The following is a 14,781-nucleotide window of genomic DNA, read 5'->3' on the forward strand; positions in this document are numbered from 1 at the left end:
CTATTTTTATTAATTCAACTTTTTAAACATTTATTTATTTACTTAATAATTTAGTTATTTATTTTAAACTTCTTCATTAATTTAATTTTAGTCTTATTTTAGTAATTTATTTATATACTGTTTATCCATTTTAATTTATGTAATAAAACTACAATAATTTATTTCCGTACAATTTTTATTTGTTTATTTACTTTAAAAAAAATTACTTATTAAAAAAGTGCTCATGACTTAACCATAGCCTTTCCCTAAAAAGGTTAAAAAAAATCCCAAAAGTCCCCAATGTTACCAGACACACTCTTTAATCACTTTATTTATTTATTTATTTATTTATTTATTTATTTATTTATTTATTTATTTATTTATTTATTTATTTATTTATTTATTTATTTATTTGCCGGTCATTTATTTATTTATTTACCGGTCATTTATTTATTTATTTACCGGTCATTTATTTATTTATTTACCGGTCATTCATTTATTTATTTATTTATTTATTTACCGGTCATTTATTTATTTATTTATCTATTTATTTATTTATTTATTTATTTAACACATAAATAAAATAAAATTATATAAAGTAAATAAAGAAATATTAATATTTTACATTAATAAAGAAGTTTAAAATAAGCAACTTAATAAGTAAGTTAAAGTTAAGTACATTTTAATAAATAAATACAATTAAATAAAATAAGTAAATACATAAATTATTAAATACATTAAAAATATTAAAATAAACTAAAAATACATTAAAATAAGTACATAAATAAATTAATAAATACAAATATTTAAATATATAAATACATGTTAAATTTGTTTAAAACAACTAAATGAATAAATAAAAATGATTTAAATAAAAATATTTACAGATTTAGTTACTTATTTTAAACACATTTTTTTAAATCATATTTAAATACTTAAATATTTTTATTGATTGGTTTATTTACTCTTATTTTAATAACCTTTTAAATGTATTTATTAATTTATGGTCTTAATTATTTAAATCTATTTATTATTAAAAAAATATTTAAATGTTTATTCTTTTATTTGCAAGTTTATTTTGTTATTGTAATGTTTTTTATTTATTTAAAATATATATTAGTTATTTTTATAATATATTTATTAATTTATGTAATTACTTATTTGAATCTATATTTATTCATTAAAACTATTTAATATTTATTTATATTCAATTTTAGGCATATTTATTTATTTACTTACTAATATAGTTGCTTATTTTGAACTTCTTTGTTTAATCATTTAAAAAATTTTGTTTACAAATACAACTTTTATCCATGTTATTTATTTTAATCTTATCCATTTATTTATTTACTTAATCTATTTTAATTTATTTTAATCTAATTTAATTTAATTAAATAATTTATGTATATATGTTTTTAATTATTAAGTTTTTTGTTTATTTATTTACTAATTAGTTATTTTTATTTATTTTAATCTAATTGTATTAATTAATTACTGGATTTACTTCACTAATTCAGTTTTATTTCATTAAAATATAATTAATTAATTATATATTTTACTAATTTAGTTACTTATTTAAAAAGAAATATATTCACATACTCGTTTATTTCCTTAATTTTATTTATGTATTTAAACATATTTATTCATAGACAATTTCTCTTTATTTAGTTACATATTTTAAATGTCTTTATTAATTTAAATATTTATATTTTATGAAATTGTATTGATTCATTTGTTTACTTATTTTAATGTATATAATAAAATAGAAAGTAAAATGATTTATTTAAATACAATTATTAGCTGAAATCTTGACAAAAATTTCATCACATCATCATCATCATCATCATCATTATTACTATTATTATGATGATGATGATGATAATGATGATGATAATGATGATGATGAAGAATGTCCTGGACTGACACTATAAACATCGATGATTTAATAAACACACACCATAGTTAATGCGCTTTAAAGGCCACTAGATGGCGATGCATCCCATAATTTAGAGAAAAGCTCGCCTCTTCCAGTCCTCCTCATTTGATGAGATAAACGGCCCTGAGCGTGTAAATGTCAGTAAAACACGGATTATCTGTTATAGTTATTTCAGTAAACGTTTATCGCCTCTGTGGGATCACATCTGAACCGAGTTCAGTGCGGGAATAAATATATAAAGAAAAGAAAAGAAAGAATAAAGCTCGTTTTATTTCAGATCCCCAAAGCAACTTTATGAGCTAAAGTATCAGAAACAAAAACTGAAATAAAACTCATTTAAAAAACGATATGTATATATATTTAAAAAAGAAACAAAACACTTTAACTAAAATAAAAATGAAAACAGAATAATATATAAAAGATAATATAAATGATTAAAATATAACACTTAATTGATATTTATAATATATGTATTATTTACCAATTTAGTTAATTATTTTAAACACTTTTTAAAATCTCATTTATTTAAATATTTGTATTGATTTACTTTCATTTCATGATTTTTTTTATTTTAATAATTTATTTTATGTATTTATTGATTCATATATTTACTTATTTTAATCTAGTTTTTTCTAAATGTATTTACTAATTTAGTCACTTAATTTAAAATTGTTTAAATCTTATTTATTTATTTCAAAATTGTTATTCTTTTATGTACAAGTTTATTTTTCTTATTGTAATATATATATATATATATACTCTCTACAAAACGCTGCGTTAAAAACAACCCAAGTTGGGTTGGAAATGGACAAACCCAGAAATTGAGTTGTTTGAATGGGTCCATTTACCATGTGTGTGTGTGTGTGTGTGTGCACGTGTGTGTGAGTGAGTGTGTGTGTGTGTGTGAGTGAGTGTGTGTGTGTGTGTGCACGTGTGTGTGAGTGTGTAAAAGTGTGTGTGTGTGTGTGTGTGTGAGTGAGTGTGTGTGTGTGTGCACGTGTGTGTGAGTGTGTAAAAGTGTGTGTGTGTGTGTGTGTGTGTGTGTGTGTGTGTGTGTGTGTGTGTGTGTGTGTGTGTGTGTGTGTGAGTGAGTGAGTGTGTGTGTGTGCACGTGTGTGTGAGTGTGTACAAGTGTGTGTGTGTGTGTGTGCGTGTGTGCGTGTGAGTGAGTGTGTGTGTGTGCGCGTGTGTGTGAGTGTGTACAAGTGTGTGTGTGTGTGTGTGTGCGTGTGTGAGTGTGTGTGTGTGCGCGTGTGTACAAGTGTGTGTGTGTGTGTGTACAAGTGTGTGTGTGTGTGTGTGTGTGTGTGTGTGTGTGTGTGTGTGTGTGTGTGTGTGTGTGTGTGTGTGTGTGTGTGCGTGTGTGAGTGAGTGTGTGTGTGTGTGTGTGTGTGTGTGTGTGTGCGTGTGTGAGTGAGTGTGTGTGTGTGTGTGTGCGCGTGTGTGTGAGTGTGTACAAGTGTGTGTGTGTGTGTGCGTGTGTGAGTGAGTGTGTGCGTGTGTGCGCGCGTGTGTGTGAGTGTCTACAAGTGTGTGTGTGTGTGTGTGTGTGTGTGCGTGTGTGAGTGTGTGTGTGTGTGTCCAAGTGTGTGCATGTGTGTGTGTGTACAAGTGTGTGTGTGTGTGTGTGTGTGTGTGTGTGTGTGTGTGTGTGTGTGTGTGTGTGTGTGTGTGTGTGTGTGTGCATGTGTCAGTGTGTGTGTGTGTGTGTGTGTGTGTGTGTGCATGTGTCAGTGTGTGTGTGTGTGTGTGTGTGTGTGTTGGTACAATGTAGCAGACTGCAGTGGGGGAGGGTGTACAGTATCACACATTGACTGCAGACACCCTTCCCCCACTGGCTGCTGGAGGTCACATGACCTGGTGTGTGTGTGTGTGTGTGGGGGGGGGGGGGGGGGGATCAGTGCTCGCTCCTACCGTACGCCCGCTAAATGGTGCGCGCACACACACACACCATGAAAAAACTTTGACCACATTCGTAAGCTCTACAAGCCAAACGCAGAGTAACACTACAGTCACATGACATATGCTACTCTCTCTCTCTCACACACACACACACACACACACACACACACCACAAAACTTTAACCACATCCGTAAGCTCTATATTAGATACTATATTAGTATTTAATATATACTAATATATTAAATTAAAACTTACTAAAAATGCACAAATATTTACAAATTAATTTATTTAATCGTAAATTGTCCGGGTTTTTTTAAATGCAAAACTGAATTAAACATGCTAAAGGATGTTTTATTATGCACACAGTAAAGTCAAAATGTCAGGAAAAAAATCAGTGAAGGACGAATATTTTTTGATACACTTTTTTATTTTATTTTTTGCGAGGTTTTCTCTTACACAGATGATATGTCGGGGTGCTAAGCCCTACTTTTTATTTTCCGAAAGGAACATAAATCCTACCTGGACACTAAAGCCCTTAAAGCGGTCTCACTGTATCATATGTATGATATTTTCCTGTTTGACTAACCTGTAATTACACTTCCAAATGTATTTACCCCTGGCATTTATCATGTATGTTCTTTGCATTAATAATAAAAAACAATAAATAAATAAAAATAGCCGTTGCAGTTGCGTAGTTCCTCCAGTGTTTACACCGGAAGTGGGAATGTGTCACACTAATATACGCCCGTCCTGTTGTTTACTTTCTGAATGACTGAGCAGCGCGAAAGGGGAATTAATCAGCCGTGACCTTCCAGGCGCAAAACACACGGGAGTCTGCGGTAACATTGGGTAATAACAACTACACGAGGGCACACATAATCTCATTAAAGTGAAACACATTGTGATTATATATTGAGAATGTCCAAACCACAAGATATGCTAAGATAATGCTATCTTTCCTATGTGTCTTTCCCACGTAAATCTGAGCTGTATGACCGGTCACGTGGTTTCTGTGTCACACTGCTTAGCTCCGCCCACAGTGGAAAAATGACTGCGTATTAAATATCAAATATAGTTTGATTGGTTGTGAATGTGAACATATGATTAGTAAACGTTCTGTCACTCGGGTAAAACGGGTTATTATTGGACTCCAGCACATGTTTAACAATGAGAGGCACTTGGCAGTGGATGTGTGCTGATTTTGTGCTGTTAAATAAGCAGGTTTAAGGTCAGCTGCTCATTTTTCCATTGAGCGTCACAAAGAGCTAAACTCCTCCCCCTTTTGTGGCTGTGGCTCAACACCTAGTGCGCTCCCTACATAGGCAACACTACACTAATATTGAGTTGTTTTAAATTTACTTTATGACTGTATCAACCAAGTCAACAATGAGAACTATTAACATGTTGAATTGCAATAGTATTTTTCAATTTGGCGCATTGCTCATACTTACACACACACACACACACACACACACACACACACACACACACACACACACACACACACACACACACACACACACACACACACACACAGGGGTTAGTTTAATGAGTGATCAGACACACTTTTCTGGATAGTTAAACAGGTGCACATTAAAGAAGGATATCTACTGACTGTGTGTGTGTGTGTGTGTGTGTGTGTGTGTGTGTGTGTGTGTGTGTGTGTGTAATACAATATAATTTAGCATTTTTTTTTAAGTTTTGAATTTAAAAAAGCTTAACTATTTAAAATAAAATTAATAATTTAGCATTTTTCATAAGTTTTGAATAAAAAAAACCTGACTTTAATGTTTATAATTTTGTATATAAAAATATTATTTAAAAACTTAAATAGTTTGCATTTTTTTATTTGATAAACATGCTTTACTGTTTAAAATGTAAATGCATAATTTAGCAGTTAAATAAAATTGTGTATAAATAAAAAAAAACTAATACATTTTAATTATTTAATTGAATTTTGTATTAAAATTATTTTCTGTAATAATTATATATATATATATTATAATTATTACAGAAAATAATTTTAATACAAAATTCAATTTAAATAATTAAAATGTATTAGTTTTTTTTTATTTATACACAATTTTATTTAACTGCTAAATTATGCATTTACATTTTAAACAGTAAAGCATGTTTATCAAATAAAAAAATGCAAACTATTTAAGTTTTGAATAAAAAAACCTACTTTATATAATTTATATATAGTAGTTAAATTTAAAAATTCAATTAAAATGCAAATTATTTTATATTTATATAAATTTGTTATTTTGATATTATTAAACATGCTAAAAAAGCTATAAGGCTTATAATCTGAAAATTTAAATATTTTTTTATTATACTTTTTTTTGAAACAGTGAAAAATGACATACATTGAATTTAAAATGCTGTATATATATATATAATATATATATATATATATATATATATATATATATATATATATATATATATATATGTATATATATATATATATATATATATATATATATATATACACAAAACTTAATAAAAATGCTTAATATACATATATATATATATATATATACTTTACTGTTTAAAAATAAATTAAATTATATTGCAGTTTCAAAACAATTTTCTGTAAAAATGCTTAACTATTTACTGAGTACACAATAAATATAAAAAATACTACACAAATAGTAAGAGTAGTATGCTAGTGTGCTATTGAGTCGCTGTCTGGATAGGGCGCACACTCCGATAGGGAACACCGCCCGCCCCGCTGTAGTAAGTGTGTGTGCGCTGCTGTCTGTCTTCCGACACTGCATTCTGTTAGAAACACACAGGAAACTTCTGTAAAAACACACACGATCGACATTTAAACGTGAACTTTGGCCCATGAACCCTCGCCTGTTGTTTCACAGCGATCCTTCAACGGATTAACCGCCGGTAACGGTCGCGGCCGCTGAGGGGAAATCTGCCGAGGAAGATGGGTGTAAAGTCGCAGTTTGCACACTGAAGTTGGGGGACATTTTCCTGGTGGAAGTGAAAGAGAAGCGGGAACCTGAATCTTGGCGGTAAGAAGTTTTTCCTGTGTGGTTTATGCTCGTAAATCTCTGTGAGGAAACTCGACTGAATGTGTCGAGAGACACTCGTGTTTGAACTTTCCCACTCACCTCCAAAGCCCCTAAAGTCTTATTTTCACCGTGTTGAATGTTTGTTGAGCATCTCAGAAGGTTATGGACACTCAATAGAGCTTATTTCGTGTTGTTTTTGTCCGAATACACGCTGAGAGAAGCCGCAAGATGCAGCACATGCTTCTGAGGCGGGGAGGGGTGGGGGAGGGGCCGATTCACAATAGTTAGGCTACTAACTAGTCGATAGTTAGTACTTCGGATATGTTATGAGTGCTACTGCAGTGAGATTTGTTTTTAATCGAACAGTTTATTGAACCGGGTGCATGTGTGTGTGTGTGTGTGTGAGTTTCCGAGGGAACACATGGCACCAGGATTCACTATGGGAAGAAGACGACAAGCCGGCTTTAGAGGGTTAAACTGTATGTTATTATTTTACAGTAAAATTATTTAACAGTGTGTATTGCTGTAACGTTACCTCAGGATTGGTACAGTATTCAGGGTTCAGCTGGAAGTCTCCATCACTTGTTGATTTTAACAGTGATTTTGCAGCTTGAATCACACTGATCCATGAGAGAAACTGTAAGGTTATGCTTTTAATTAAAGGCTTTTTCATTTGTGATGAGACATTATTTGTCCAGGTCTGATCGCAATGAAAACGTGTTTTCGCCACAAAAAATTACTTTTTATCTCACAATTCTGACTTTTTTGCCCACAAACTTGTGAGTTATAAAGTCAAGATTAAGATATAAAGTTAGAATTATGAGTTACAAAGTCAGAATTGTAAACTCAATTTTAAGTCATAGTCAGAATTGAAATATGCTCAAAATGTGAAATTTAAAGTCAGAGTATATATATGTGTGTGTGTATAATAAGCTCAAAATTGTGATATAATGTTAGAATTAAAAAATAAATTTACAATTATGAGTTACAAAGTCAGAATTGTGAGAGAGAAACTCAACATTTTAGGTTATAAAGTCAGAATTGATATCCAAGCTCAAAATTGTGAGTCAGAATTGTGAGAAACACACTTAAAATTGTTAGATAATGTCAGAATTGAGATATAAGCTGGATATTGTGAGTTATGAAGCCAGAATTGTGAGATATAAAGTCAGAATTGATATATAAGCTCACAATTGTGAGTTATAAAGCCAGAATTGTGAGATATAAACTCAGCATTTTTAGTTATAAAGGCAGAATTGATATCCAAGCTTAAAAATTGTGAGAAATACACTTAAAATTGTGAGATATTAAGTCAGAATTGTGAGACATAAAGTCAGTATTGAGATATAAACTCAAAAATTGACTTATAAAGTCAGAATTATTTTACAGTATATTTACAGTTCTTTTTAAGTCCAAAAAAGTGCTCCACACAACTTCAGGGGTTAATAAAGGCCTTCTGAAGCCAAGACAAATATTTATAACTTTATAAACTATAATCACGGGCGTCCGGTAACGTGCGCACAAAAAAACAATAAAATTGTAAAACTACATATGACATGCATTACAAACATATTGGTAAGAAAAAATATTGGTAAGCCTCAGTATTCGTCCACCTTTTTTTTTAATTATTATTTTGGCCACTGAGCTGATTGCAATGCATTATGGGATTGTGTTCTCTGCACCTATGAAATGCAGTATGGAGAGAAAGACGCAGTATTGTAAGATATATTGGGTTCCCGCGCCTCATCATCCACTCCCACAGTTTGTCTCGCTGTTATAAATAGCCATAGAGTTGTAAATCATTACATGTTGACGAAGTTAATAGGATTGAAGTGAGAGAGTTGTGGTCTTGGGATTTTCTCCAGGATTTGAGCAAAGCCAAATCCGTCTGAAAGGATGAAGCCAGTGTCTGTAAAAATGCTTACAATAACCCAGATGGTTTGCATGTTTTGTGGCTTTTAACCCATTTATTATAATGAATATTCGTGATATTTGTGATGATTTTACTGGGCATATAAACTTCTACATGCAGTTTTCCAGATGAGCTACTGGTACATGCAGGAGGTCAGACTATAAGAGACATAATTCATAATGCTTACTGATGCTGAGACACAGTCGAAGAGTAGATACAGTAAACGTCTGGGGTTAGTAAGACTTGTTCATCATTAAATTGATGAAAAATGTCAGTAAATGTGACAAAACATGGCCCAACATTAAGCATGTTCATGTGTAAATCGGTCAATCACTAAAAAATGTTTGTGTGTGTGTGTGTGTGTGTTGTAAATATGATTTATTCTTGAATTAGTGTTGCCAAAAATATCTATTTCGATATGTATCGATACTGGAATATCTGAAGCGATACGATTCTGAGTTTTTACAGTATGGATACCAGCTGCGCTCTCCTCTCCGACCGAAAGCGAGTTTGACACACACCGGCATTCTCACTCAGCCCGGCTAACCTCTGAGCACGGCGAGCGCGGGTTCTGCTGGACTTTTTCCTCATGACAGTGTGTTATGCTGCGTTCACACCGCATGTGAATGACGCGCTATTCGCGCGAAGTTGGACGCGTAAACAATTTGAATCCATTCGCTTCATTCGCGTGTGACATTCACTACACCAGCCTTTCTCAAACTTTTTTCAGTCAGGGCACCTTTCAAAAGTGCATAAAATTTCAAGGCACCCCAGTTTAAAATATATTTTAAAAACACTGCATAACCCAAATTTAAATATCCTGTTTATTTAGACCGGACAGTAATGAACAGAGCATAATACTCCATTTCAAAGGAAAAACTGTCCGGTTCTTGTGGGGCTTTTCTTTTTAAAAAACGATCCATGCTGCTGTTTCTTGTTTCTTGCTCTTTGTGAAATCAAATGTATTTTCGCGATTAAATTATAAAACAATGTAGCCAACTGCACAGTCACGCGACCCCTGTGGGGACGTCATGACAGTTACTGATGTGAGATGGATTTTTATGGTTAATTAGGGGCCAAGCACCGAAGGTGAAGGCTCTATTGAAATCGTATGATTTCTTCTTATTGTTATTATTCCGCCATGGAAGTCTATGGCAGCCCATAGAACCGTTTGCGGGAAAGTTATGAAATTTGGTACACTGGTAGAAGTCTTTACTAATAGTAACCACACCTAATTTGGAGTCTCTAAACCATTCCCTCTAGCGCCACCAACTGTTCAAAGTTTCACTCATGTTTATGCTTATAACTTTTGAACCATAAGGGATGGAAACAAAATTCTTTTTTCCTCTGATTCCTTGGCTAAAGCCGATTCGAATGCATCCTATGACGTCATTTTCCGTTATGCAAATTTCCCCGCCATTTTTAATTAGCTGAAAACCAACTTTTTCGAACTAGTCCTAGGCCGTTTGTCCGATTTACACGAAAATTGATCCAGATCATCCTCAGACCATGGTGACAAAAAGTTATGGAATTCAAGTTGATTCGTCAAATTGTTTTTGATTAACGTGCGAACTAATTTTACGTAGCGCTTGCGAAAACACACTAAAGGCTATATCTCCGCAACGCTTTGTCGTATTCAAACCAAACTTGGTAAGTGTCATCACAAGCGTGACCTGAGACAACATGCAGCGTTTCGGCGCAGCGCCACCTACTGGTCAGGAGATAGCAAAAATGGCTATTTTGGCTTATAACTTCTGAACCCTTTATCCAAAAATCATAAGGTCTCATTAGATTCAGGGAGTCATGTCGAGTCGAATGATATCAGATTTTACCATGTCGGCCATTTTGGGCGTCGGCCATTTTGAATTATGTGCTAAAATTCTGTATTTTACGAATGCATGAACGGATCGTTACGAAACTTGGTATGGGTCATCACGACGATGCCCTGAAGTAGCCTGAGAAGTTTCAAAACAGCGCCACCTAGTGGAGAATTTTTTTTTTCAAACGCTTATAACTTTGGGTGTGGTTGAGATATTTCGATGGGAGTAACTTTTTTGTACTCCTGAATCCTTGTTGAGTCCAACGATACCAAATTTGCCAGGTTTCGATGTACGATTGGGGCAGCGTGGTAATTAAGTGCTTATAAAACATTCGCTGATATCTTGGAAACCGCTAGTCCCATCGAGACGAAACCAGCGTCAGAAAATCGGAAACATAGGTCGATAGCGAGACACCAATGCCCAAATCTCAAAATATTGATAGTAAGGGGTAGTAAAATCCAATCAAAGTCACGTGTCAGTCATTTTGTATGTGTTTTTTCACATAAATGTCTATAACTCCGAAACAAAATGAGATATTTCCACCAAAATTGACACACACTTCTATGGGCTCACTCCGAGGACACACAAAAAAATTGGTATGATTGTGCCACTTGGTGGCGCTATAGTTAAACAAAACGTGTAATTTTTTTTTTGCTTAAAAATTGTCTCCAATTGTCTATACTTATTTTTGCAGTTGGTCTGCTGCTGGCTTCCTTGTTTGCTTTTCTTGCGCTTGGCCCCTATAATGGCTGCTAGCAGCTATATTTTTATATATATATTTATCTAAAATTAATTTACAATTTTATTAATCCGCTCATATGTTTAACCCTTTCACACACAAATGTAAAACTTTCTGGCTGACCCCCCAGCGTGAGTTTTTCAAAGCGACCGTTATTAATGTGTCACTTTATGGTTTCCATGGTGACGCGTCATTGCTTGTCACGGGACACACCGCAGCAACAACAGAGCTGAATGAATGATGATCTGCTTTTATGTCATTTTTCCTTTTTTATTCAAAATATTCACAAATTTGTTAGATATGGCATGAAATAACTGATATTCCGATTGTCAAATATATACAAGTGGAAGTGTTTTGTTGTTTAAACATCTTAACGATCGCGTTAGTTGAGCTGTATGCACGATGGGCGCCGCCATCACCGCCGCAGGCGCAGTTCAGAAAATCGGATCTGTTGGATTTACAAGACGTGAATTCATCCACTTCTCCCAAAATACATAAAAGTAAGTGGCAGGTGAACTGCGAGAAGAATAGAGTAAACTTTAAAGTTACTGACACAATGTGTATCTGATATGAATAAAACTAATTATAATGGAAAGGATTATTATTGCCTCTTCATTTTTCATCATTGTGTGTTTTACAAACTCTAAATGTATTGTTTTTTAGTACGTATATGTATGAAACCCAAAATAAACATTATGTGGCTGAAAACACTGAAAAGTTGTGATATATGACAGCTCTGAGCGCGCCTGTCTCTGGCTCAGTGCAAGCCATCGCGAAAGCACATTTGAATGAACGTGATGCACTGACCGTTCTAATCACGTGTGTGAATGTGATCGTACGTGCGAAAGGGATACAAAGAAGAAGAATGTATTTATATAAATTCAAATATATTTTATATATGAAATTTCAGATTTTTTTGTTTTTTTAGCCTACGTAATTTTTTGGCGGCATCCCTGACACAGTCAGGGGGCACCCCAGTGTGCCGCGGCACCCACTTTGAGAAAGGCTGCACTACACAACAGACGCGAATTCGCGTCATGGCAGTCGGCAGAAGGACTATCCGAGTTAAGGCCGCTCTCACCTGGGTTGATGAGCGCTGAGCTCCGGTGATCGCCTGGGTCTCATACCTCCGAAAACACCTGATCAAATTTTCAAATAGGAGCTCTCTTAATAAATAAACTACATATTTGAGCTCTAAACAACTACATTCTCGCCTGAAAAACTATTAAATCTACATTTTGTGACACAATACAGTAGTTTTTTTTAATTGCTCTGGCCTCGGGGTTTCCCATCCGTCACTTCACCACGTGACAGCAGTAAGCAGGCTCCTCATTGGTTAACGTTAGGGATGCACGATATTGGATTTTTGCCGATATGCCGATATTTTTCAGCTCATTTTGGCCGATGCCGATATATGTTTATTTTTTCCCTTTGTTTGGAAACAACACCATTTTGAGCAAAAACTATTTTTTTTCATTCTGGTTTCAGATTTCTGAGGTCTCCTTAATAAAAGGATTCTTGTTGAAGATAAATAAATTTTAATAAAGTTCTTTTTATGATAAGAGTATATTAAAAGCTCTGAAAATAACAATAATAAAGTCAGTAATTTTTCACCCCAGATGCAGCTGTAACCTTAAACCTAAATATTGTATTTTTGGATTTAACGTTTGTGCACATGAAGTGGGGGTGGCATGACATCCATTGATGCTGTCTTTTAATTCTACAATTATTGTAGAGCTCCTTGGATTATTTTTCATCATCCATTTCATAAAATTTTATTACAGATTAATACACTGTATAAAAGTATTTAATTTACAAGTGTCATGCTTGTGATTTATGACATCATTACTGATTTGTTTATTCTGAACACTTTTCATTGTATTAGTGTAACAACAGCGCCCCCACTACGTGTATAAATATATAGCGGTCTAACGGGAGGGCACTAGGACCTGGAGGAGCTTCTGCTGCTGTGGAGGCTGCCGCACGCGCTAGAGAGTGGAGAGACGCGATTGGGCTTGTTTTGGGCTAGTTTTGTTGTGAAAACGTGGCAAATCTGCTGCTGACGGTCACGTCCTTCTGTACGTGCATTCAGAAATTCAAGGCAGCATTTAAAAACAGTCAATATAAATCACTGTACATGCAATGTATTTTCTTGTTTTCACTTGAAGAATGACTGCAGTGCTGACATGGTCTTATCGCTGTAGCACTCCTCGCACACGTGAGTTATTGCAGGCGCATATCAACACGTTATCATATCGGCAAGGCATATCGGCATAATGTTTTCATATCGACCGATGCCGATTTCTATATTTTAAGCGTTTATCGGCCGATTCCGATGTCGTGCCGATAATATCGTGCATCCCTAGTTAACGTGGCGCGAATATCCGCCAAAGTTCAGATTTTTCAACTTGAGCGATTCGCGCGTTCAAAACGCTCAATTCGCGTGATCATTGCCACTTCATTCGCGCCGCAGAATGCCTTTTCGCGTCTCTGCATTGACTTAACATGTAAACCACTCACGCGAACTGCGTCATTCGCGTGCGGTGTGAACACAGCATTAGTGTTAGTGTGTGATTTGTCTGAATTTCGCGCGGGATTGCACATAAATTAATTCTACTAATCCCCGCAGATTTCATGCTCACATCTGAAGCGCACACACACATAGCCTACCGTAATAAAGCCGCCTCTGACATGATACAAGTGCAAACATTTGCTTCTTTTTCCAGCTTATTATTGGTCAAATACACTCAAAGAACTATCAGTGCACATCTGGAAGAGTATTAACGTAAACACAGTCGCAAACAGTTCAGGAAGAACGAGTAACAGGAACAGTGTGGATCCATGCGTCTGTTAGTCTTAAAGGGACCGCAGTCATTTGCTATTCAAACTACAAAAAGACAAACGATCAACTGCTCTCGATTGATCAACTTGTGTAACTTTAATAGTTTCATCTGTACGCTACTGAATTTTTTACAAAGAACATTATCCGATGTTGTTTTAAATGTAATTACTATGCATTTTTTAATTCAGTTTCTTATCCGAATGTTAGACCTACCTGAAAAAATAAAGCAGTCTATTTAATTTGTATCTTCTATTCTATTGCATTTATTTGTGCTATTGTTTGTAATCTGTTTATTTGTTCTTATTTTATTACTGTTTACTCGTCTTTTTAAATTCAATTTACCATTCGAAATCAAGCTTTCTTGTGCTGTGTGTAAGCTATTGCAACACAATTAGATAATTTTAATAGTAATTAATCAATTGATCAATAATTGTTCAAATCAAAACGATGCCCAACCCTAAGGAGCATGCTGGCCACATGAATTTTTAGTAAAAAATAACAATGAATAATAACAAGTTCTGTTGTCATATTCATCTATCTTTTTTTTTTTTTTACTGTGGTATCGATTTAGTATCGATATTTTAGTCTGGTATCGTATCGAAGTCATCATTTTGGTAT

General features: G+C 33.9%; 1 protein-coding gene across 3 annotated transcripts in view; it reads left to right on the forward strand.

The window, feature by feature from the left end:
- Window positions 1–4,650: 4,650 nt before the first annotated feature.
- The window catches only part of tbl1x (transducin beta like 1 X-linked), a 48,107-nt gene continuing 37,976 nt past the window's right edge, over window positions 4,651–14,781 (forward strand). Inside the window, exons 1-2 of one of the 3 annotated variants that reach the window (XM_067444694.1) lie at window positions 4,651–4,667; window positions 6,698–6,850. The gene's annotated coding sequence lies outside the window, so the exon portion shown is untranslated. The other 2 variants (XM_067444693.1, XM_067444692.1) reach the window with 2 other exon arrangements.

Source organism: Pseudorasbora parva, chromosome 5 (assembly GCF_024679245.1).
Source record: "Pseudorasbora parva isolate DD20220531a chromosome 5, ASM2467924v1, whole genome shotgun sequence".
Classification (NCBI taxonomy): domain Eukaryota; kingdom Metazoa; phylum Chordata; class Actinopteri; order Cypriniformes; family Gobionidae; genus Pseudorasbora; species Pseudorasbora parva.